Source organism: Rhipicephalus microplus, unplaced genomic scaffold (assembly GCF_043290135.1).
Source record: "Rhipicephalus microplus isolate Deutch F79 unplaced genomic scaffold, USDA_Rmic scaffold_80, whole genome shotgun sequence".
Lineage (NCBI taxonomy): Eukaryota > Metazoa > Arthropoda > Arachnida > Ixodida > Ixodidae > Rhipicephalus > Rhipicephalus microplus.
In genome coordinates this window covers 408345-431923 of record NW_027464652.1, presented here as the reverse complement: position 1 = coordinate 431923, position 23579 = coordinate 408345, and the positions used below count along the sequence as shown (strand labels likewise).

Sequence of the window (23579 nt, the reverse complement as noted above, 5' to 3'; positions counted from 1 at the left end):
GCCAGGGAGACAGTCCTGCTCCACTCTCACCACCATCAGAACATATCTTCAAAGCTACACTCTAAGCCAAAACGGAGCAACAGCGGTATAGGGGTTGCTCCTTTCAGGGAGCAATTGCATTGCCACTCCCATTACTCTCCTAAAAGGAGTAACTGCAGAGGGAGGAACCGTTGCTCTCCTTTCAGTTCCTCCTTCGGGAGATGAGCAGTTACTCCCTCCAGTTCCTCCCTGCAGACCAACAGTTACTCCCACCAGTTGCTCCCTGCCGACCAACCCTTACTCCCACCAGTTGCTCTTCTAAGAGCAACAGTTACTCTTTACCGTTCCTCCCACGTGTTTGCAGTTACTCTCTGAAAACCAACTGCACATGCTTCCAATTACTCCTTGGGGAAATGAGTATTTATCTCGAGTATGCTTGTCACACGCTTAACACATGGCGAGAGCTCCTTGGAAGAGCACTGCTTGGGTGCTTCTAACACAAAAAGTGGACAATATTGAAAGGAAAATAAATGCTTTATTGTTCTTTTTATGAGGCGACGTGTGACCACACGTAAAAGTAGACTTCGCCACACCACAGCCAGCACTAAACAAACACCATAATATATCAAAGGTTTTCTGCGTCATCCGTGGAAAAACAATGTTGAATTTTTAGCATAGGGCAGTCTGTGTCATCATTGGTGAGAGAAGGGCAACTTCTCCGATTCTGAAGAACTCAAGTTTCGCAGCTGGTGTTTCCATCAGGCTAGCGCAGCAGAACGTCACCGCAGGCATATGTGAAGCATCTCATTGCTGCAAGAAAAAAAATAGAAGTGTGAGGTTAAACATGCCAGAATCAATTCATAACAATGAGTCACACACACTGAAGCAGCGCTTACATTCTAGAATGTCTACTGCAAAACGAAATGTGAAAAAAAGGAAGGTTCGGCCAAACGTTACTTGGCAAGCCATATAAATGCTGATGTGGTAGACGCTCTTCACATGATGTCTCGGACAGCAATATTCTGGAAGAAAATGTGCAGCACCTATACAAGGCATATTTGTAGCAGTTAAAGATACCCTTAGGTTCAGTTAACTTGTTTCCTATACACAGCTGAGTTACATTTCTATGAGCCCAGTCACCAATGGGCATTCTAAATGAGGTCATGTGTGTGGCAAATAACACGTACTGTCCGCTCATGTTAAAATACTTATTTAGCTCGTGCACATAGTTGCTCTCGATTCTACTGTTCTATCATACGCTGCTGCGTCTTGAATTGTGCAATACCTGCAGGCACAAGCCAAGCATGCAAAGCCTGCTTGAAAGCAACCATTTGCAGAGGCTACATGATAATCTAGTATATTTCTTTGTACCTGACGCAAACGGCTGGACAAAACTATAGACAAATAAATGTAGACCGCGCTACCTTCAAAAAATGCTTTAAATTTAGAAAACTAGGGTGCATTTGTTCACTCGGTTGACGAGTCACAGCCACGAGATATGTAAACGAAGCAATATATCTTAAGGCATGCACAGATATTCTAATTCTTTGTTTGACGGTGTCACAGATAGCTTGCCAATACATATATATTTGAGAGCAACAAGATGTGAAGCTTTTATTAGTTCAACGTCTTGTTGGTTCACAGCCAAACAGGTTACTGCTTGTTAGACAAATTGGAATAAGCACATCATGGTTTCCAAAAAAAAAGCATTATTAGAAGTTAGCTCCCGGTGTGAATGTCTGCCTATTTATTTTGTACTGCCTTCTACATGTGCCACAAAGACATTTATTTGTTGAGGATGTGCTACCAGTCAAGCCAAGATCGCATACTTGGTCAATGTGATGGAAATACAAACATTAGAAACACTGCCACCTCTAGTAAGAGCATAACACTTCAGTATCTTGGACTAGCAAAGAGGTGCACAAGAAAGTTAAGCCCACTCTTGCGGAACTTTGAACGCGAATATTTCAGAGTGGGGGAGGTCAACATGCTGTGGCACTTTTAAACCCACGAAACATCTGCAGAAAACAGGGTAAAGGCAAGTCAAGAAACGCTGTTATGAAGGCCTGCGCATGGACAACTTTGTGAATCTAGGCCCAAGTGTTATGCTTTGTGCAAGCCAAAATCCATGTAAATAGGGAAAGCATACTTTTAGGAGTACCGGCGTAAACAAATCTTGGCAGTTGGCTTTTTAGTACAAACAGCAATTCCTGCAATGAAAACATAAACATTTTATCTTAACGGTAACAGTGTGAGCACACACACGGGCCAGCGGAGCCATGTCGAATTGTCAGTGCCAGTGTAACCATGTGGCGTAATGAACTATTCTCTGGCCAACACATGCACAGTTTGCCCCTAAAAAGCGATGCTTTCATATACGTAGTACAAAAAGTCTGCACTTACCAAAACTCACTTGCTTTCTGTACTTTAGCATCGTTGGGAGCATCTTTATCTGCAGTATAACCAAATTTGTGTCATATCCCTGAAAAAAAAGTAAAAGACATGCATCAAATATTGTTTCATTTGGTAGCAGTGAAGTCAGGTTAAGAACAGCCAAGTGGGAATCAGCCGAATTATGTGCATGCGGCAAATCCCAAACGGCGTTATTGAGGTTGTCGAAATTTTCGTCGATTGGTATTAACGTCGATATGTGACTTCAACGGCATGCCAAGTTTTCACAGCGCATAAAGATTTCATGACGCAGAATAATGACAGCGCTAACGAGAACATACAGCATTTATGATTGTCTTTTACAATATTCAGTTTTGCTAAGGTTTTACATCACTAAAGAAATCTGAAAGATTTGGGTCATTCCTCCTCCAATTGTTCTGTCAATATGTAAACTGCTCGCTTGATGGTGCGCTTATAAAATAGTACGTTCAGCGCAGAGGTGAAGCAAGTGACGCAGTGATGTGGGCAGATTTTTTTTTTTAGGCGTGCGGGGAGGGAGGGGGGGTCCGCTTATCTGAATAGGCCGGGCAAGCGAATATGGTCGTCAATTTGGGCTCCCTACGCCCGGCCTAAAAAAATTCTGTGCGCAACCGCCTGGCTATGCCAGTGAAGTGATGCGACAATGATTTGTTCACTTACTGATTTACATACACTTTACATCTCTAAAAAATGCGGCCCAAGGCCCCAACACTCAGCCGTTAACATTACATAAAGCCAATGGTAGAAAAGTGCCAGTATGAATGCAGCTACAACCCCGCCCCAATGTTTTTTCAAGCGAGGTAGTGTTGCGGAAATGAACTTTTAACTGCAAAAGTACACTGGCACTGCAGTGGTGACAGGGGAAGCAAGAGGGTATGCAGGCGGTAATAGAGGTAATTTAGTCCGATACGGCTAGCAATGGATACGGTGAATAAGAGCAAATCATTTCCTTTTCAATAGCGCAACCACTCAACAATGTATTGTAAGAGCATTAAATGTTGCTGGAAATGCCACTCACCTGCACGCTGATGCATGCTCGGTCCTTTGTCCGACGAGCGAACAGGCTTGCAGATAGCTGAAGACGTGTTTACGATGTGTTTGTTCCACCCAGCAGCAAAATCCACAACTACTTCGCGCTCCATAAAGATAAATATACACTAACCTTCATCACGAATAAGCAGAAACGCAAATCTGCGGCACACACACACGATCAAAACATAGCTCACAAGCTAGCCCGTCCATGTGCTCGCCAACCACAGACCATATGAAAATGAGTTAGTGCGAACGGGGACCTAGTTGCGCCGAAAAAAAAAAACGTCCAGGAGTGGCAGCACAGGCGTCAGCGCAATAATTTCAGTGTGTTCTCCTAATACAATTATAAAAAAAAACTGAGGTACACTAAAACTCATAAATAAATATAAAAAGTTTAGTGTAATTTTTATTTAGTGCTAGTCAACATAAACACTGAATAAAAATTACTTTGTAACTTACATCGTTTGCTACACCAGCGCCACTTTTGTCGTGCGGGCGCAGATGGCGCAGATTTGTCATTCTGCCCTCAAACTACACGGTGAAGCGTGCTACTAAGTGTATGGCTGATGAGAAGCGCGTCTGGGTCCGCTTTTTTTTTTTTTCTTCTCCGATATATCTGGGCGGGGGGGGGGGGGGGGGCTCTTTATGCACGTGTTTCGGTGCTTGATCGACTTTGACGCCCTTACTTCGCGGACGAACGGCGTGTCTAGGCTTTTTTTTATCGTTGTTTTGCACGTGTTTCGGCATTCGGTCCGCTTTGACGTGCCAACTCTCCATTCTGCTGCTGCGTGTGTTAGGTATTTGCCGTACTGTATTCTCAGGCCTTCTGTGTTCAGCCAGCGCTGCTATCTTATTATCTACGGATGCTAAAATAAATCACTGTTTTGGCTTGGTGAAGTTTGGCACACAGAACAAACAATAATCTGGCCCATAAATATCAATGTGGGCGGCATGCATATTTGTGTGCGGTGTCCTGCCGGGGAGTAACCGTTGCGTGACGAGAGCATTTACAGCGGTTCCTCCTTCCGTTGCTCCCTTACAAACTTAAGATGAATACAGTTGCTCCCCCATTCTCGAACAAGTCGGCCATCTTGTTCCGCTTGGTCTTTTCTGAGAGTAACAGTCGGTCTGAAGGAGTAAAAACAGCCGTTGCTCCCATTTTGGCCATTTTTGGCTTAGAGTGTATTAGCGCAAAGAAAAAAAGCGCCGCGCCACCTACGGGTGGGCTCGAACCTCCAACCTTTCGGTTAACAGCCGATCGCGCTAGCCAATTGCGCCACGGGGACAGTCTTGCTCCACTCTCACCACCATCAGAACATATCTTCAAAGCTATCAGCCCAAAGAAAAAAAGCACCCCACCACCACCGGGTGGGCTGAAACCTCCAACCTTTCGGTTAACAGCCAATCGCGTTAGCCAATTGCGCCACGGAGACAGTCCTGCTCCACTCTCACCACCATCAGAACATATCTTCAAAGCTATCAGCACAAAGAGAAAAAAGCGCCGCACCACCACCGGGTGGGCTCGAAACTCCAACCTTTCGGTTAACAGCCGATCGCGCTAGCCAATTGCGCCATGGAGACAGTCCTGCTCCACTCTCAACACCATCAGAACATATCATCAAAGCTATTACCACAAAGAAAAAAAAGCGCCGCAACACCACCGGGTGGGCTCGAACCTCCAAACTTTCGGTTAACAGCTGATCGCGCTAGCCAATTGCGCCAAGAAGACAGTCCTGCTGCACTCTCACCACCATCAGAACATATCTTCAAAGCTATTACCGCAAAGAAAAAAGCAACACACCACTCCCGGGAGGGCTCGAAATTCCAACCTTTCGGTTAACAGCCGATCGCGCTAGCCCATTGCGCCACGGAGACAGTCTTGCTCCACTCTCACCACCATCAGAACATATCTTCAAACTATCAGCGCAAAAAAAAGCCCCGCACCACTACCGGGTGGGCTCGAAATTCCAACCTTTTGGTTAACAGCCGATCGCGCTTGCCCATTGCGCCACGGGGACAGTCTTGCTCCACTCTCACCACCATCAGAACATATCATCAAAGCTATCAGCCCAAAGAAAAAAAAGCGCCGCACCACCACCGGGTGGGCTCGAACCTTCAACCTTTCGGTTAACAGCCGATCGCACTAGCCAACTGCGCCACGGAGGCAGTCGTGCTCCACTCTTACCTCCATCAGAACATATCTTCAAAGCTATCAGCACAAAGAAAAAAGCAACACACCACTCCCGGGAGGGCTCGAACCTCAAACTTTTCGGTTAACAGCCGATCGCGCTGGCCAATTGCTCCACGGAGACAGTCCTGCTCCACTCTCACCACCATTAGAACATATCTTTCAAGCTATCAGCCCAAAGAAAAAAAAAGCGCCACACCACCACCGGGTGGGCTCGAACCTCCAACCTTTTGGTTAACGGCCGATCGCGCTAGCCAATTGCGCCACGGAGACAATCGTGCTCCACGCTCACCACCATCAGAAAATATCTTCAAAACTATCATCGCAAAGAAAAAAGCAACACACCCCACCCGGGAGGGCTCGAACCTCCAACTTTTTGGTTAACAGCCGATCGCGCTAACCCATTGCGCCACGGGGACAGTCTTGCTCCACTCTAACCACTATCAGAACATATCTTCAAAGCTATCAGCGCAAAGAAAAAAAAGCGCCGCACCACCACCGGGTGGGCTCGAACCTACAACCTTTCGGTTAACAGCCGATCGCGCTAGCCAATTGCGCCACAGAGACAGTCGTGCTTCACTCTCACCACCGTCAGACCATTTCTTCAGAGCTATCGCCCCAAAGAAAAAAACGCGCCGCACCACCACCCGTTGGGCTCGAACCTCCAACCTTTCGGTTAAAAGTTGATCGCGCTAGCCAATTGCGCCACGGAGAAAGTCCTGCCCCACTCTCACCACCGTCAGAACATTTCTTCAGAGCTCTGAGCCCAAAGAAGAAAAAGCGCCGCACCACCACCGGGTGGGCTCGAAACTCCAACCTTTCGGTTATCAGCCGATCGCGCTAGCCAATTGCGCAATGGAGACAGTCTTGCTCCACTCTCACCAGTATCAGAACATATCTTCAAAGCTATCAGCGCAAAGAAAAAAAAGCGCCGCACCACCACCGGGTGGGCTCGAACCTCCAACCTTTCGGTTAACAGCCGATCGCGCTAGCCAATTGCGCCACAGAGACAGTCTTGCTCCACTCTCAACACCATCAGAACATATCTTCAAAGCTACAAGCGCAAAGAAAAAAAAGCGCTGCACCACCACCGGGTGGGCTCGATCCTCCAACCTTTCGGTTAACAGCCGATCGCGCTAGCCAATTGCGCCACGGGGACAGTCTTGCTCCACCCTCACCACCATCAGAACATATCTTCAAAGCTATCAGCGCAAAGAAAAAAAAGCGCCGCAACACCACCGGGTGTGCTCGAACCTCCAACCTTTCGGTTAACAGCCGATCGCGCTAGCCAAGTGCGCCAGGGAGACAGTCCTGCTCCACTCTCACCACCATCAGAACATATCTTCAAAGCTATTAGCGCAAAGAAAAAAAGCGCCGCGCCACCTATGGGTGGGCTCGAACCTCCAACCTTTCGGTTAACAGCCGATCGCGCTAACCCATTGCGCCACGGGGACAGTCTTGCTCCACTCTCACCACTATCAGAACATATCTTCAAAGCTATCAGCGCAAAGAAAAAAAAGCGCCGCACCACCACCGGGTGGGCTCGAACCTCCAACCTTTCGGTTAACAGCCGATTGCGCAAGCCAATTGCGCCATTGAGACAGTCCTGCTGCACTCTCACCACCATCAGAACATATCTTCAAAGCTATCAGCCTAAAGAAAAAAAGCACCGCACCACCACCGGGTGGGCTCGAACTTCCAACCTTTCGGTTAACAGCCAATCGCGCTAGCCAATTGCGCCACGGAGACAGTCCTGCTTCACTCTCACCACCATCAGAACATATCTTCAAAGCTATCAGCACAAAGAAAAAAAAGCGCCACACCATCATCGGGTGGGCTCGAACCTCCAACCTTTCGGTTAACAGCCGATCGCGCAAGCCAATTGCGCCACGGAGACAGTCCTGCTCCACACTCACCACCGTCAAAACATTTCTTCAGAGCTATCACCCCAAATAAAAAAAAGCGCCGCAACCCCACCGGGTGGGCTCGAACCTCCAACCTTTCAGTTAACAGCCGATCGCGCTAGCCGATTGCGCCACGGAGACAGTCCTGCTCCACTCTCACCACCATCAGAACATATCTTCAAAGCTATCAGCGCAAAGAAAAAAAAGCGCAGCGCCACCACCGGGTGGGCTCGAACCTCCAACCTTTCGGTTAACAGCCGATCGCGCTAACCCATTGCGCCACGGGGACAGTCTTGCTCCACTCTCACCACTATCAGAACATATCTTCAAAGCTATCAGCGCAAAGAAAAAAAGCGCCGCACCACCACCGGGTGGGCTCGAACCTCCAACCTTTCGGTTAACAGCCGATCGCGCTAGCCAGTTGCGCCACAGAGACAGTCTTGCTCCACTCTCAACACCATCAGAACATATCTTCAAAGCTACAAGTGCAAAGAAAAAAAGCGCCGCACCACCACCGGGCGGGCTCGAAATTCCAACCTTTCGGTTAACAGCCGATCGCGCTAGCCCATTGCGCCACGGAGACAGCCTTGCTCCACTCTCACCACCATCAGAACATATCTTCAAAGCTATCAGCCCAAAGAAAAAAAGCACCGCACCACCACCGGGTGGGCTGGAACCTCCAACCTTTCGGTTAACAGCCAATCGCGTTAGCCAATTGCGCCACGGAGACAGTCCTGCTCCACTCTCACCACCATCAGAACATATCTTAAAGCTATCAGCACAAAGATAAAAAAGCGCCGCACCACCACCGGGTGGGCTCGAAACTCCAACCTTTCGGTTAACAGCCGATCGCGCTAGCCAATTGCGCCATGGAGACAGTCCTGCTCCACTCTCACCACCATCAGAACATATCTTCAAAGCTATTACCACAAAGAAAAAAAAGCGCCGCAACACCACCGGGTTGGCTCGAACCTCCAACCTTTCGGTTAACAGCCGATCGCGCTAGCCAATTGCGCCACGAAGACAGTCCTGCTGCACTCTCACCACCATCAGAACATATCTTCAAAGCTATTACCGCAAAGAAAAAAGCAACACACCACTCCCGGGAGGGCTCGAAATTCCAACCTTTCGGTTAACAGCCGATCGCGCTAGCCCATTGCGCCACAGAGACAGCCTTGCTCCACTCTCACCACCATCAGAACATATCTTCAAACTATCAGCGCAAAAAAAAGCGCAGCACCACCACCGGGTGGGCTCGAAATTCCAACCTTTTGGTTAACAGCCGATCGCGCTTGCCCATTGCGCCACGGGGACAGTCTTGCTCCACTCTCACCACCATCAGAACATATCATCAAAGCTATCAGCCCAAAGAAAAAAAAGCGCCGCACCACCACCGGGTGGGCTCGAACCTTCAACCTTTCGGTTAACAGCCGATCGCACTAGCCAATTGCGCCATGGAGGCAGTCGTGCTCCGCTCTTACCACCATCAGAACATATCTTCAAAGGTATCAGCACAAAGAAAAAAGCAACACACCACTCCCGGGAGGGCTCGAACCTCCAACTTTTCGGTTAACAGCCGATCGCGCTGGCCAATTGCTCCACGGAGACAGTCCTGCTCCACTCTCACCACCATTAGAACATATCTTTCAAGCTATCAGCCCAAAGAAAAAAAAAGCGCCGCACCACCACCGGGTGGGCTCGAACCTCCAACCTTTTGGTTAACGGCCGATCGCGCTAGCCAATTGCGCCACGGAGACAATCGTGCTCCACTCTCACCAACATCAGAAAATATCTTCAAAGCTATCATCGCAAAGAAATAAGCAACACACCCCACCCGGGAGGGCTCGAACCTCCAACTTTTTGGTTAAAAGCCGATCGCGCTAACCCATTGCGCCACGGGGACAGTCTTGCTCCACTCTCACCACTATCAGAACATATCTTCAAAGCTATCAGTGCAAAGAAAAAAAAGCGCCGCACCACCACCAGGTGGGCTCGAACCTCTAACCTTTCGGTTAACAGCCGATCGCGCTAGCCAATTGCGCAACAGAGACAGTCTTGCTCCACTCTCAACACCATCAGAACATATCTTCAAAGCTACAAGCGCAAAGAAAAAAAAAGCGCCGCACCACCACCGGGTGCGCTCGAACCTCCAACCTTTCGGTTAACAGCCGATCGCGCTAGCCAATTGCGCCACGGGGACAGTCTTGCGCCACCCTCACCACCATCAGAACATATCTTCAAAGCTATCAGCGCAAAGAAAAAAAAGCGCCGCACCACCACCGGGTGTGCTCGAACCTCCAACCTTTCGGTTAACAGCCGATCGCGCTAGCCAATTGCGCCAGGGAGACAGTCCTGCTCTACTCTCACCACCATCAGAACATATCTTCAAAGCTATCAGCCCAAAGAAAAAAAAGCACCGGACCACCACCGGGTGGGCTCGAACCTCCAACCTTTCGTTTAACAGCCAATCGCGCTAGCCAATTGCGCCACAAAGACAGTCCTGCTCCACTCTCACCACCATCAGAACATATCTTCAAAGCTATCAGCACAAAGAAAAAAAAGCGCCGCACCACCACCGGGTAGGCTCGAAACTCCAACCTTTCGGTTAACAGCCGATCGCGCTAGCCAATTGCGCCATGGAGACAGTCCTGCTCCACTCTCACCACCATCAGAACATATCTTTAAAGCTATTACCACAAAGAAAAAAGCAACACACCACTCCTGGGAGGGCTCGAACCTCCAACCTTTTGGTTAACAGCCGATCGCGCAAGCCAATTGCGCCACGGAGACAGTCCTGCTCCACTCTCACCACCATCAGAACATATCTTCAAAGCTATTAGCGCAAAGAAAAAAAGCGCCGCGCCACCACCGGGTGGGCTCGAACCTCCAACCTTTCGGTTAACAGCCGATCGCGCTAACCCAATGCGCCACGGGGACAGTCTTGCTCCACTCTCACCACCATCAGAACATATCTTCAAAGCTATCAGCGCAAAGAAAAAAAAGCGCCGCACCACCACCGGGTGGGCTCGAACCTCCAACCTTTCGGTTAACAGCCGATCGCGCTAGCCAATTGCGCCACGGAGACAGTCTTGCTCCACTCTCAACACCATCAGAACATATCTTCAAAGCTACAAGCGCAAAGAAAAAAAAGCGCCACACCACCACCGGGTGGGCTCGAACCTCCAACCTTTCGGTTAACAGCCAATCGCGTTAGCCAATTGCGCCACAGAGACAGTCCTGCTCCACTCTCACCACCATCAGAACATATCTTCAAAGCTATCAGCACAAAGAGAAAAAAGCGCCGCACCACCACCGGGTGGGCTCGAAACTCCAACCTTTCGGTTAACAGCCGATCGCACTAGCCAATTGCGCCATGGAGACAGTCCTGCTCCACTCTCACCACCGTCAGAACATATCTTCAAAGCTATTACCACAAAGAAAAAAGCAACACACCACTCCTGGGAGGGCTCGAAACTCCAACCTTTCGGTTAACAGCTGATCGCTCTAGCCCATTGCGCCACGGAGACAGCCTTGCTCCAATCTCAACACCATCAGAACATATCTTCAAAGCTATTAGCGCAAAGAAAAAAAGCACCGCACCACCACCGGGTGGGCTCGAACCTCCAACCTTTCGGTCAACCGGTAATCGCGCTAGCCAATTGCGCCACGGAGACAGTCCTGCTCCACTCTCACCACCATCAGAACATATCTTCAAAGCTATCAGCGCAAAGAAAAAAAAGCGCCGCACCACCACCGGGTGTGCTCGAACCTCCAACCTTTCGGTTAACAGCCGATCGCGCTAGCCAATTGCGCCAGGGAGACAGTCCTGCTCTACTCTCACCACCATCAGAACATATCTTCAAAGCTATCAGCCCAAAGAAAAAAAAGCACCGGACCACCACCGGGTGGGCTCGAACCTCCAACCTTTCGTTTAACAGCCAATCGCGCTAGCCAATTGCGCCACAAAGACAGTCCTGCTCCACTCTCACCACCATCAGAACATATCTTCAAAGCTATCAGCACAAAGAAAAAAAAGCGCCGCACCACCACCGGGTAGGCTCGAAACTCCAACCTTTCGGTTAACAGCCGATCGCGCTAGCCAATTGCGCCATGGAGACAGTCCTGCTCCACTCTCACCACCATCAGAACATATCTTTAAAGCTATTACCACAAAGAAAAAAGCAACACACCACTCCTGGGAGGGCTCCAACCTCCAACCTTTTGGTTAACAGCCGATCGCGCAAGCCAATTGCGCCACGGAGACAGTCCTGCTCCACTCTCACCACCATCAGAACATATCTTCAAAGCTATTAGCGCAAAGAAAAAAAGCGCCGCGCCACCACCGGGTGGGCTCGAACCTCCAACCTTTCGGTTAACAGCCGATCGCGCTAACCCAATGCGCCACGGGGACAGTCTTGCTCCACTCTCACCACCATCAGAACATATCTTCAAAGCTATCAGCGCAAAGAAAAAAAAGCGCCGCACCACCACCGGATGGGCTCGAACCTCCAACCTTTCGGTTAACAGCCGATCGCGCTAGCCAATTGCGCCACGGAGACAGTCTTGCTCCACTCTCAACACCATCAGAACATATCTTCAAAGCTACAAGCGCAAAGAAAAAAAAGCGCCGCACCACCACCGGGTGGGCTCGAACCTCCAACCTTTCGGTTAACAGCCAATCGCGTTAGCCAATTGCGCCACAGAGACAGTCCTGCTCCACTCTCACCACCATCAGAACATATCTTCAAAGCTATCAGCACAAAGAGAAAAAAGCGCCGCACCACCACCGGGTGGGCTCGAAACTCCAACCTTTCGGTTAACAGCCGATCGCACTAGCCAATTGCGCCATGGAGACAGTCCTGCTCCACTCTCACCACCGTCAGAACATATCTTCAAAGCTATTACCACAAAGAAAAAAGCAACACACCACTCCTGGGAGGGCTCGAAACTCCAACCTTTCGGTTAACAGCTGATCGCTCTAGCCCATTGCGCCACGGAGACAGCCTTGCTCCAATCTCAACACCATCAGAACATATCTTCAAAGCTATTAGCGCAAAGAAAAAAAGCACCGCACCACCACCGGGTGGGCTCGAACCTCCAACCTTTCGGTCAACCGGTAATCGCGCTAGCCAATTGCGCCACGGAGACAGCCCTGCTCCACTCTCACCACCATCAGAACATATCTTCAAAGCTATCAGCACAAAGAAAAAAAAGCGGCACACCATCACCGCGTGGGCTCGAACCTACAACCTTTCGGTTAACAGCCGATCGCGCTAGCCAATTGCGCCACAGAGACAGTCGTGCTTCACTCTCACCACCGTCAAACCATTTCTTCAGAGCTATCGCCCCAAAGAAAAAAAAGCGCCGCACCACCACCCGGTGGGCTCGAACCTCCAACCTTTCGGTTAAAAGTTGATCGCGCTAGCCAATTGCGCCACGGAGAAAGTCCTGCCCCACTCTCACCACCGTCAGAACATTTCTTCAGAGCTATGAGCCCAAAGAAGAAAAAGCGCCGCACCACCACCGGGTGGGCTCGAAACTCCAACCTTTCGGTTATCAGCCGATCGCGCTAGCCAATTGCGCAATGGAGACAGTCTTGCTCCACTCTCACCAGTATCAGAACATATCTTCAAAGCTATCAGCGCAAAGAAAAAAAAGCGCCGCACCACCACCGGGTGGGCTCGAACCTCCAACCTTTCGGTTAACAGCCGATCGCGCTAGCCAATTGCGCCACAGAGACAGTCTTGCTCCACTCTCAACACCATCAGAACATATCTTCAAAGCTACACTCTAAGCCAAAACGGAGCAACAGCGGTATAGGGGTTGCTCCTTTCAGGGAGCAATTGCATTGCCACTCCCATTACTCTCCTAAAAGGAGTAACTGCAGAGGGAGGAACCGTTGCTCTCCTTTCAGTTCCTCCTTCGGGAGATGAGCAGTTACTCCCTCCAGTTCCTCCCTGCAGACCAACAGTTACTCCCACCAGTTGCTCCCTGCCGACCAACCCTTACTCCCACCAGTTGCTCTTCTAAGAGCAACAGTTACTCTTTACCGTTCCTCCCACGTGTTTGCAGTTACTCTCTGAAAACCAACTGCACATGCTTCCAATTACTCCTTGGGGAAATGAGTATTTATCTCGAGTATGCTTGTCACACGCTTAACACATGGCGAGAGCTCCTTGGAAGAGCACTGCTTGGGTGCTTCTAACACAAAAAGTGGACAATATTGAAAGGAAAATAAATGCTTTATTGTTCTTTTTATGAGGCGACGTGTGACCACACGTAAAAGTAGACTTCGCCACACCACAGCCAGCACTAAACAAACACCATAATATATCAAAGGTTTTCTGCGTCATCCGTGGAAAAACAATGTTGAATTTTTAGCATAGGGCAGTCTGTGTCATCATTGGTGAGAGAAGGGCAACTTCTCCGATTCTGAAGAACTCAAGTTTCGCAGCTGGTGTTTCCATCAGGCTAGCGCAGCAGAACGTCACCGCAGGCATATGTGAAGCATCTCATTGCTGCAAGAAAAAAAATAGAAGTGTGAGGTTAAACATGCCAGAATCAATTCATAACAATGAGTCACACACACTGAAGCAGCGCTTACATTCTAGAATGTCTACTGCAAAACGAAATGTGAAAAAAAGGAAGGTTCGGCCAAACGTTACTTGGCAAGCCATATAAATGCTGATGTGGTAGACGCTCTTCACATGATGTCTCGGACAGCAATATTCTGGAAGAAAATGTGCAGCACCTATACAAGGCATATTTGTAGCAGTTAAAGATACCCTTAGGTTCAGTTAACTTGTTTCCTATACACAGCTGAGTTACATTTCTATGAGCCCAGTCACCAATGGGCATTCTAAATGAGGTCATGTGTGTGGCAAATAACACGTACTGTCCGCTCATGTTAAAATACTTATTTAGCTCGTGCACATAGTTGCTCTCGATTCTACTGTTCTATCATACGCTGCTGCGTCTTGAATTGTGCAATACCTGCAGGCACAAGCCAAGCATGCAAAGCCTGCTTGAAAGCAACCATTTGCAGAGGCTACATGATAATCTAGTATATTTCTTTGTACCTGACGCAAACGGCTGGACAAAACTATAGACAAATAAATGTAGACCGCGCTACCTTCAAAAAATGCTTTAAATTTAGAAAACTAGGGTGCATTTGTTCACTCGGTTGACGAGTCACAGCCACGAGATATGTAAACGAAGCAATATATCTTAAGGCATGCACAGATATTCTAATTCTTTGTTTGACGGTGTCACAGATAGCTTGCCAATACATATATATTTGAGAGCAACAAGATGTGAAGCTTTTATTAGTTCAACGTCTTGTTGGTTCACAGCCAAACAGGTTACTGCTTGTTAGACAAATTGGAATAAGCACATCATGGTTTCCAAAAAAAAAAGCATTATTAGAAGTTAGCTCCCGGTGTGAATGTCTGCCTATTTATTTTGTACTGCCTTCTACATGTGCCACAAAGACATTTATTTGTTGAGGATGTGCTACCAGTCAAGCCAAGATCGCATACTTGGTCAATGTGATGGAAATACAAACATTAGAAACACTGCCACCTCTAGTAAGAGCATAACACTTCAGTATCTTGGACTAGCAAAGAGGTGCACAAGAAAGTTAAGCCCACTCTTGCGGAACTTTGAACGCGAATATTTCAGAGTGGGGGAGGTCAACATGCTGTGGCACTTTTAAACCCACGAAACATCTGCAGAAAACAGGGTAAAGGCAAGTCAAGAAACGCTGTTATGAAGGCCTGCGCATGGACAACTTTGTGAATCTAGGCCCAAGTGTTATGCTTTGTGCAAGCCAAAATCCATGTAAATAGGGAAAGCATACTTTTAGGAGTACCGGCGTAAACAAATCTTGGCAGTTGGCTTTTTAGTACAAACAGCAATTCCTGCAATGAAAACATAAACATTTTATCTTAACGGTAACAGTGTGAGCACACACACGGGCCAGCGGAGCCATGTCGAATTGTCAGTGCCAGTGTAACCATGTGGCGTAATGAACTATTATCTGGCCAACACATGCACAGTTTGCCCCTAAAAAGCGATGCTTTCATATACGTAGTACAAAAAGTCTGCACTTACCAAAACTCACTTGCTTTCTGTACTTTAGCATCGTTGGGAGCATCTTTATCTGCAGTATAACCAAATTTGTGTCATATCCCTGAAAAAAAAGTAAAAGACATGCATCAAATATTGTTTCATTTGGTAGCAGTGAAGTCAGGTTAAGAACAGCCAAGTGGGAATCAGCCGAATTATGTGCATGCGGCAAATCCCAAACGGCGTTATTGAGGTTGTCGAAATTTTCGTCGATTGGTATTAACGTCGATATGTGACTTCAACGGCATGCCAAGTTTTCACAGCGCATAAAGATTTCATGACGCAGAATAATGACAGCGCTAACGAGAACATACAGCATTTATGATTGTCTTTTACAATATTCAGTTTTGCTAAGGTTTTACATCACTAAAGAAATCTGAAAGATTTGGGTCATTCCTCCTCCAATTGTTCTGTCAATATGTAAACTGCTCGCTTGATGGTGCGCTTATAAAATAGTACGTTCAGCGCAGAGGTGAAGCAAGTGACGCAGTGATGTGGGCAGATTTTTTTTTTTTAGGCGTGCGGGGAGGGAGGGGGGGTCCGCTTATCTGAATAGGCCGGGCAAGCGAATATGGTCGTCAATTTGGGCTCCCTACGCCCGGCCTAAAAAAATTCTGTGCGCAACCGCCTGGCTATGCCAGTGAAGTGATGCGACAATGATTTGTTCACTTACTGATTTACATACACTTTACATCTCTAAAAAATGCGGCCCAAGGCCCCAACACTCAGCCGTTAACATTACATAAAGCCAATGGTAGAAAAGTGCCAGTATGAATGCAGCTACAACCCCGCCCCAATGTTTTTTCAAGCGAGGTAGTGTTGCGGAAATGAACTTTTAACTGCAAAAGTACACTGGCACTGCAGTGGTGACAGGGGAAGCAAGAGGGTATGCAGGCGGTAATAGAGGTAATTTAGTCCGATACGGCTAGCAATGGATACGGTGAATAAGAGCAAATCATTTCCTTTTCAATAGCGCAACCACTCAACAATGTATTGTAAGAGCATTAAATGTTGCTGGAAATGCCACTCACCTGCACGCTGATGCATGCTCGGTCCTTTGTCCGACGAGCGAACAGGCTTGCAGATAGCTGAAGACGTGTTTACGATGTGTTTGTTCCACCCAGCAGCAAAATCCACAACTACTTCGCGCTCCATAAAGATAAATATACACTAACCTTCATCACGAATAAGCAGAAACGCAAATCTGCGGCACACACACACGATCAAAACATAGCTCACAAGCTAGCCCGTCCATGTGCTCGCCAACCACAGACCATATGAAAATGAGTTAGTGCGAACGGGGACCTAGTTGCGCCGAAAAAAAAAAACGTCCAGGAGTGGCAGCACAGGCGTCAGCGCAATAATTTCAGTGTGTTCTCCTAATACAATTATAAAAAAAAACTGAGGTACACTAAAACTCATAAATAAATATAAAAAGTTTAGTGTAATTTTTATTTAGTGCTAGTCAACATAAACACTGAATAAAAATTACTTTGTAACTTACATCGTTTGCTACACCAGCGCCACTTTTGTCGTGCGGGCGCAGATGGCGCAGATTTGTCATTCTGCCCTCAAACTACACGGTGAAGCGTGCTACTAAGTGTATGGCTGATGAGAAGCGCGTCTGGGTCCGCTTTTTTTTTTTTTCTTCTCCGATATATCTGGGCGGGGGGGGGGGGGGGCTCTTTATGCACGTGTTTCGGTGCTTGATCGACTTTGACGCCCTTACTTCGCGGACGAACGGCGTGTCTAGGCTTTTTTTTATCGTTGTTTTGCACGTGTTTCGGCATTCGGTCCGCTTTGACGTGCCAACTCTCCATTCTGCTGCTGCGTGTGTTAGGTATTTGCCGTACTGTATTCTCAGGCCTTCTGTGTTCAGCCAGCGCTGCTATCTTATTATCTACGGATGCTAAAATAAATCACTGTTTTGGCTTGGTGAAGTTTGGCACACAGAACAAACAATAATCTGGCCCATAAATATCAATGTGGGCGGCATGCATATTTGTGTGCGGTGTCCTGCCGGGGAGTAACCGTTGCGTGACGAGAGCATTTACAGCGGTTCCTCCTTCCGTTGCTCCCTTACAAACTTAAGATGAATACAGTTGCTCCCCCATTCTCGAACAAGTCGGCCATCTTGTTCCGCTTGGTCTTTTCGGAGAGTAACAGTCGGTCTGAAGGAGTAAAAACAGCCGTTGCTCCCATTTTGGCCATTTTTGGCTTAGAGTGTATTAGCGCAAAGAAAAAAAGCGCCGCGCCACCTACGGGTGGGCTCGAACCTCCAACCTTTCGGTTAACAGCCGATCGCGCTAGCCAATTGCGCCACGGGGACAGTCTTGCTCCACTCTCACCACCATCAGAACATATCTTCAAAGCTATCAGCCCAAAGAAAAAAAGCACCCCACCACCACCGGGTGGGCTGGAACCTCCAACCTTTCGGTTAACAGCCAATCGCGTTAGCCAATTGCGCCACGGAGACAGTCCTGCTCCACTCTCACCACCATCAGAACATATCTTCAAAGCTATCAGCACAAAGAGAAAAAAGCGCCGCACCACCACCGGGTGGGCTCGAAACTCCAACCTTTCGGTTAACAGCCGATCGCGCTAGCCAATTGCGCCATGGAGACAGTCCTGCTCCACTCTCAACACCATCAGAACATATCATCAAAGCTATTACCACAAAGAAAAAAAAGCGCCGCAACACCACCGGGTGGGCTCGAACCTCCAAACTTTCGGTTAACAGCTGATCGCGCTAGCCAATTGCGCCAAGAAGACAGTCCTGCTGCACTCTCACCACCATCAGAACATATCTTCAAAGCTATTACCGCAAAGAAAAAAGCAACACACCACTCCCGGGAGGGCTCGAAATTCCAACCTTTCGGTTAACAGCCGATCGCGCTAGCCCATTGCGCCACGGAGACAGTCTTGCTCCACTCTCACCACCATCAGAACATATCTTCAAACTATCAGCGCAAAAAAAGCCCCGCACCACTACCGGGTGGGCTCGAAATTCCAACCTTTTGGTTAACAGCCGATCGCGCTTGCCCATTGCGCCACGGGGACAGTCTTGCTCCACTCTCACCACCATCAGAACATATCATCAAAGCTATCAGCCCAAAGAAAAAAAAGCGCCGCACCACCACCGGGTGGGCTCGAACCTTCAACCTTTCGGTTAACAGCCGATCGCACTAGCCAACTGCGCCACGGAGGCAGTCGTGCTCCACTCTTACCTCCATCAGAACATATCTTCAAAGCTATCAGCACAAAGAAAAAAGCAACACACCACTCCCGGGAGGGCTCGAACCTCAAACTTTTCGGTTAACAGCCGATCGCGCTGGCCAATTGCTCCACGGAGACAGTCCTGCTCCACTCTCACCACCATTAGAACATATCTTTCAAGCTATCAGCCCAAAGAAAAAAAAAGCGCCACACCACCACCGGGTGGGCTCGAACCTCCAACCTTTTGGTTAACGGCCGATCGCGCTAGCCAATTGCGCCACGGAGACAATCGTGCTCCACGCTCACCACCATCAGAAAATATCTTCAAAGCTATCATCGCAAAGAAAAAAGCAACACACCCCACCCGGGAGGGCTCGAACCTCCAACTTTTTGGTTAACAGCCGATCGCGCTAACCCATTGCGCCACGGGGACAGTCTTGCTCCACTCTAACCACTATCAGAACATATCTTCAAAGCTATCAGTGCAAAGAAAAAAAAGCGCCGCACCACCACCGGGTGGGCTCGAACCTACAACCTTTCGGTTAACAGCCGATCGCGCTAGCCAATTGCGCCACAGAGACAGTCGTGCTTCACTCTCACCACCGTCAGACCATTTCTTCAGAGCTATCGCCCCAAAGAAAAAAACGCGCCGCACCACCACCCGTTGGGCTCGAACCTCCAACCTTTCGGTTAAAAGTTGATCGCGCTAGCCAATTGCGCCACGGAGAAAGTCCTGCCCCACTCTCACCACCGTCAGAACATTTCTTCAGAGCTCTGAGCCCAAAGAAGAAAAAGCGCCGCACCACCACCGGGTGGGCTCGAAACTCCAACCTTTCGGTTATCAGCCGATCGCGCTAGCCAATTGCGCAATGGAGACAGTCTTGCTCCACTCTCACCAGTATCAGAACATATCTTCAAAGCTATCAGCGCAAAGAAAAAAAAGCGCCGCACCACCACCGGGTGGGCTCGAACCTCCAACCTTTCGGTTAACAGCCGATCGCGCTAGCCAATTGCGCCACAGAGACAGTCTTGCTCCACTCTCAACACCATCAGAACATATCTTCAAAGCTACAAGCGCAAAGAAAAAAAAGCGCTGCACCACCACCGGGTGGGCTCGATCCTCCAACCTTTCGGTTAACAGCCGATCGCGCTAGCCAATTGCGCCACGGGGACAGTCTTGCTCCACCCTCACCACCATCAGAACATATCTTCAAAGCTATCAGCGCAAAGAAAAAAAAAGCGCCGCAACACCACCGGGTGTGCTCGAACCTCCAACCTTTCGGTTAACAGCCGATCGCGCTAGCCAAGTGCGCCAGGGAGACAGTCCTGCTCCACTCTCACCACCATCAGAACATATCTTCAAAGCTATTAGCGCAAAGAAAAAAAGCGCCGCGCCACCTATGGGTGGGCTCGAACCTCCAACCTTTCGGTTAACAGCCGATCGCGCTAACCCATTGCGCCACGGGGACAGTCTTGCTCCACTCTCACCACTATCAGAACATATCTTCAAAGCTATCAGCGCAAAGAAAAAAAAGCGCCGCACCACCACCGGGTGGGCTCGAACCTCCAACCTTTCGGTTAACAGCCGATTGCGCAAGCCAATTGCGCCATTGAGACAGTCCTGCTGCACTCTCACCACCATCAGAACATATCTTCAAAGCTATCAGCCTAAAGAAAAAAAGCACCGCACCACCACCGGGTGGGCTCGAACTTCCAACCTTTCGGTTAACAGCCAATCGCGCTAGCCAATTGCGCCACGGAGACAGTCCTGCTTCACTCTCACCACCATCAGAACATATCTTCAAAGCTATCAGCACAAAGAAAAAAAAGCGCCACACCATCATCGGGTGGGCTCGAACCTCCAACCTTTCGGTTAACAGCCGATCGCGCAAGCCAATTGCGCCACGGAGACAGTCCTGCTCCACACTCACCACCGTCAAAACATTTCTTCAGAGCTATCACCCCAAATAAAAAAAAGCGCCGCAACCCCACCGGGTGGGCTCGAACCTCCAACCTTTCAGTTAACAGCCGATCGCGCTAGCCGATTGCGCCACGGAGACAGTCCTGCTCCACTCTCACCACCATCAGAACATATCTTCAAAGCTATCAGCGCAAAGAAAAAAAAGCGCAGCGCCACCACCGGGTGGGCTCGAACCTCCAACCTTTCGGTTAACAGCCGATCGCGCTAACCCATTGCGCCACGGGGACAGTCTTGCTCCACTCTCACCACTATCAGAACATATCTTCAAAGCTATCAGCGCAAAGAAAAAAAGCGCCGCACCACCACCGGGTGGGCTCGAACCTCCAACCTTTCGGTTAACAGCCGATCGCGCTAGCCAGTTGCGCCACAGAGACAGTCTTGCTCCACTCTCAACACCATCAGAACATATCTTCAAAGCTACAAGTGCAAAGAAAAAAAGCGCCGCACCACCACCGGGCGGGCTCGAAATTCCAACCTTTCGGTTAACAGCCGATCGCGCTAGCCCATTGCGCCACGGAGACAGCCTTGCTCCACTCTCACCACCATCAGAACATATCTTCAAAGCTATCAGCCCAAAGAAAAAAAGCACCGCACCACCACCGGGTGGGCTGGAACCTCCAACCTTTCGGTTAACAGCCAATCGCGTTAGCCAATTGCGCCACGGAGACAGTCCTGCTCCACTCTCACCACCATCAGAACATATCTTAAAGCTATCAGCACAAAGATAAAAAAGCGCCGCACCACCACCGGGTGGGCTCGAAACTCCAACCTTTCGGTTAACAGCCGATCGCGCTAGCCAATTGCGCCATGGAGACAGTCCTGCTCCACTCTCACCACCATCAGAACATATCTTCAAAGCTATTACCACAAAGAAAAAAAAGCGCCGCAACACCACCGGGTTGGCTCGAACCTCCAACCTTTCGGTTAACAGCCGATCGCGCTAGCCAATTGCGCCACGAAGACAGTCCTGCTGCACTCTCACCACCATCAGAACATATCTTCAAAGCTATTACCGCAAAGAAAAAAGCAACACACCACTCCCGGGAGGGCTCGAAATTCCAACCTTTCGGTTAACAGCCGATCGCGCTAGCCCATTGCGCCACAGAGACAGCCTTGCTCCACTCTCACCACCATCAGAACATATCTTCAAACTATCAGCGCAAAAAAAAGCGCAGCACCACCACCGGGTGGGCTCGAAATTCCAACCTTTTGGTTAACAGCCGATCGCGCTTGCCCATTGCGCCACGGGGACAGTCTTGCTCCACTCTCACCACCATCAGAACATATCATCAAAGCTATCAGCCCAAAGAAAAAAAAGCGCCGCACCACCACCGGGTGGGCTCGAACCTTCAACCTTTCGGTTAACAGCCGATCGCACTAGCCAATTGCGCCATGGAGGCAGTCGTGCTCCGCTCTTACCACCATCAGAACATATCTTCAAAGCTATCAGCACAAAGAAAAAAGCAACATACCACTCCCGGGAGGGCTCGAACCTCCAACTTTTCGGTTAACAGCCGATCGCGCTGGCCAATTGCTCCACGGAGACAGTCCTGCTCCACTCTCACCACCATTAGAACATATCTTTCAAGCTATCAGCCCAAAGAAAAAAAAAGCGCCGCACCACCACCGGGTGGGCTCGAACCTCCAACCTTTTGGTTAACGGCCGATCGCGCTAGCCAATTGCGCCACGGAGACAATCGTGCTCCACTCTCACCAACATCAGAAAATATCTTCAAAGCTATCATCGCAAAGAAATAAGCAACACACCCCACCCGGGAGGGCTCGAACCTCCAACTTTTTGGTTAAAAGCCGATCGCGCTAACCCATTGCGCCACGGGGACAGTCTTGCTCCACTCTCACCACTATCAGAACATATCTTCAAAGCTATCAGTGCAAAGAAAAAAAAGCGCCGCACCACCACCAGGTGGGCTCGAACCTCTAACCTTTCGGTTAACAGCCGATCGCGCTAGCCAATTGCGCAACAGAGACAGTCTTGCTCCACTCTCAACACCATCAGAACATATCTTCAAAGCTACAAGCGCAAAGAAAAAAAAAGCGCCGCACCACCACCGGGTGCGCTCGAACCTCCAACCTTTCGGTTAACAGCCGATCGCGCTAGCCAATTGCGCCACGGGGACAGTCTTGCGCCACCCTCACCACCATCAGAACATATCTTCAAAGCTATCAGCGCAAAGAAAAAAAAGCGCCGCACCACCACCGGGTGTGCTCGAACCTCCAACCTTTCGGTTAACAGCCGATCGCGCTAGCCAATTGCGCCAGGGAGACAGTCCTGCTCTACTCTCACCACCATCAGAACATATCTTCAAAGCTATCAGCCCAAAGAAAAAAAAGCACCGGACCACCACCGGGTGGGCTCGAACCTCCAACCTTTCGTTTAACAGCCAATCGCGCTAGCCAATTGCGCCACAAAGACAGTCCTGCTCCACTCTCACCACCATCAGAACATATCTTCAAAGCTATCAGCACAAAGAAAAAAAAGCGCCGCACCACCACCGGGTAGGCTCGAAACTCCAACCTTTCGGTTAACAGCCGATCGCGCTAGCCAATTGCGCCATGGAGACAGTCCTGCTCCCCTCTCACCACCATCAGAACATATCTTTAAAGCTATTACCACAAAGAAAAAAGCAACACACCACTCCTGGGAGGGCTCGAACCTCCAACCTTTTGGTTAACAGCCGATCGCGCAAGCCAATTGCGCCAC

The 23579-nt window shown here is 49.2% G+C and overlaps 2 long non-coding RNA genes across 2 annotated transcripts; both read right to left on the bottom strand.

The window, feature by feature from the left end:
- Window positions 1-494: 494 nt before the first annotated feature.
- LOC142790191 (uncharacterized) lies at window positions 495-1377 on the bottom strand. Its single transcript, XR_012889397.1, has 2 exons — window positions 937-1377; window positions 495-789 (listed from the first exon to the last, which is right to left on the bottom strand). It is a non-coding gene; the product is annotated as an uncharacterized LOC142790191 (long non-coding RNA).
- Window positions 1378-13756: 12379 nt separating this feature from the next.
- LOC142790190 (uncharacterized) lies at window positions 13757-14639 on the bottom strand. Its single transcript, XR_012889396.1, has 2 exons — window positions 14199-14639; window positions 13757-14051 (listed from the first exon to the last, which is right to left on the bottom strand). It is a non-coding gene; the product is annotated as an uncharacterized LOC142790190 (long non-coding RNA).
- Window positions 14640-23579: the final 8940 nt, after the last annotated feature.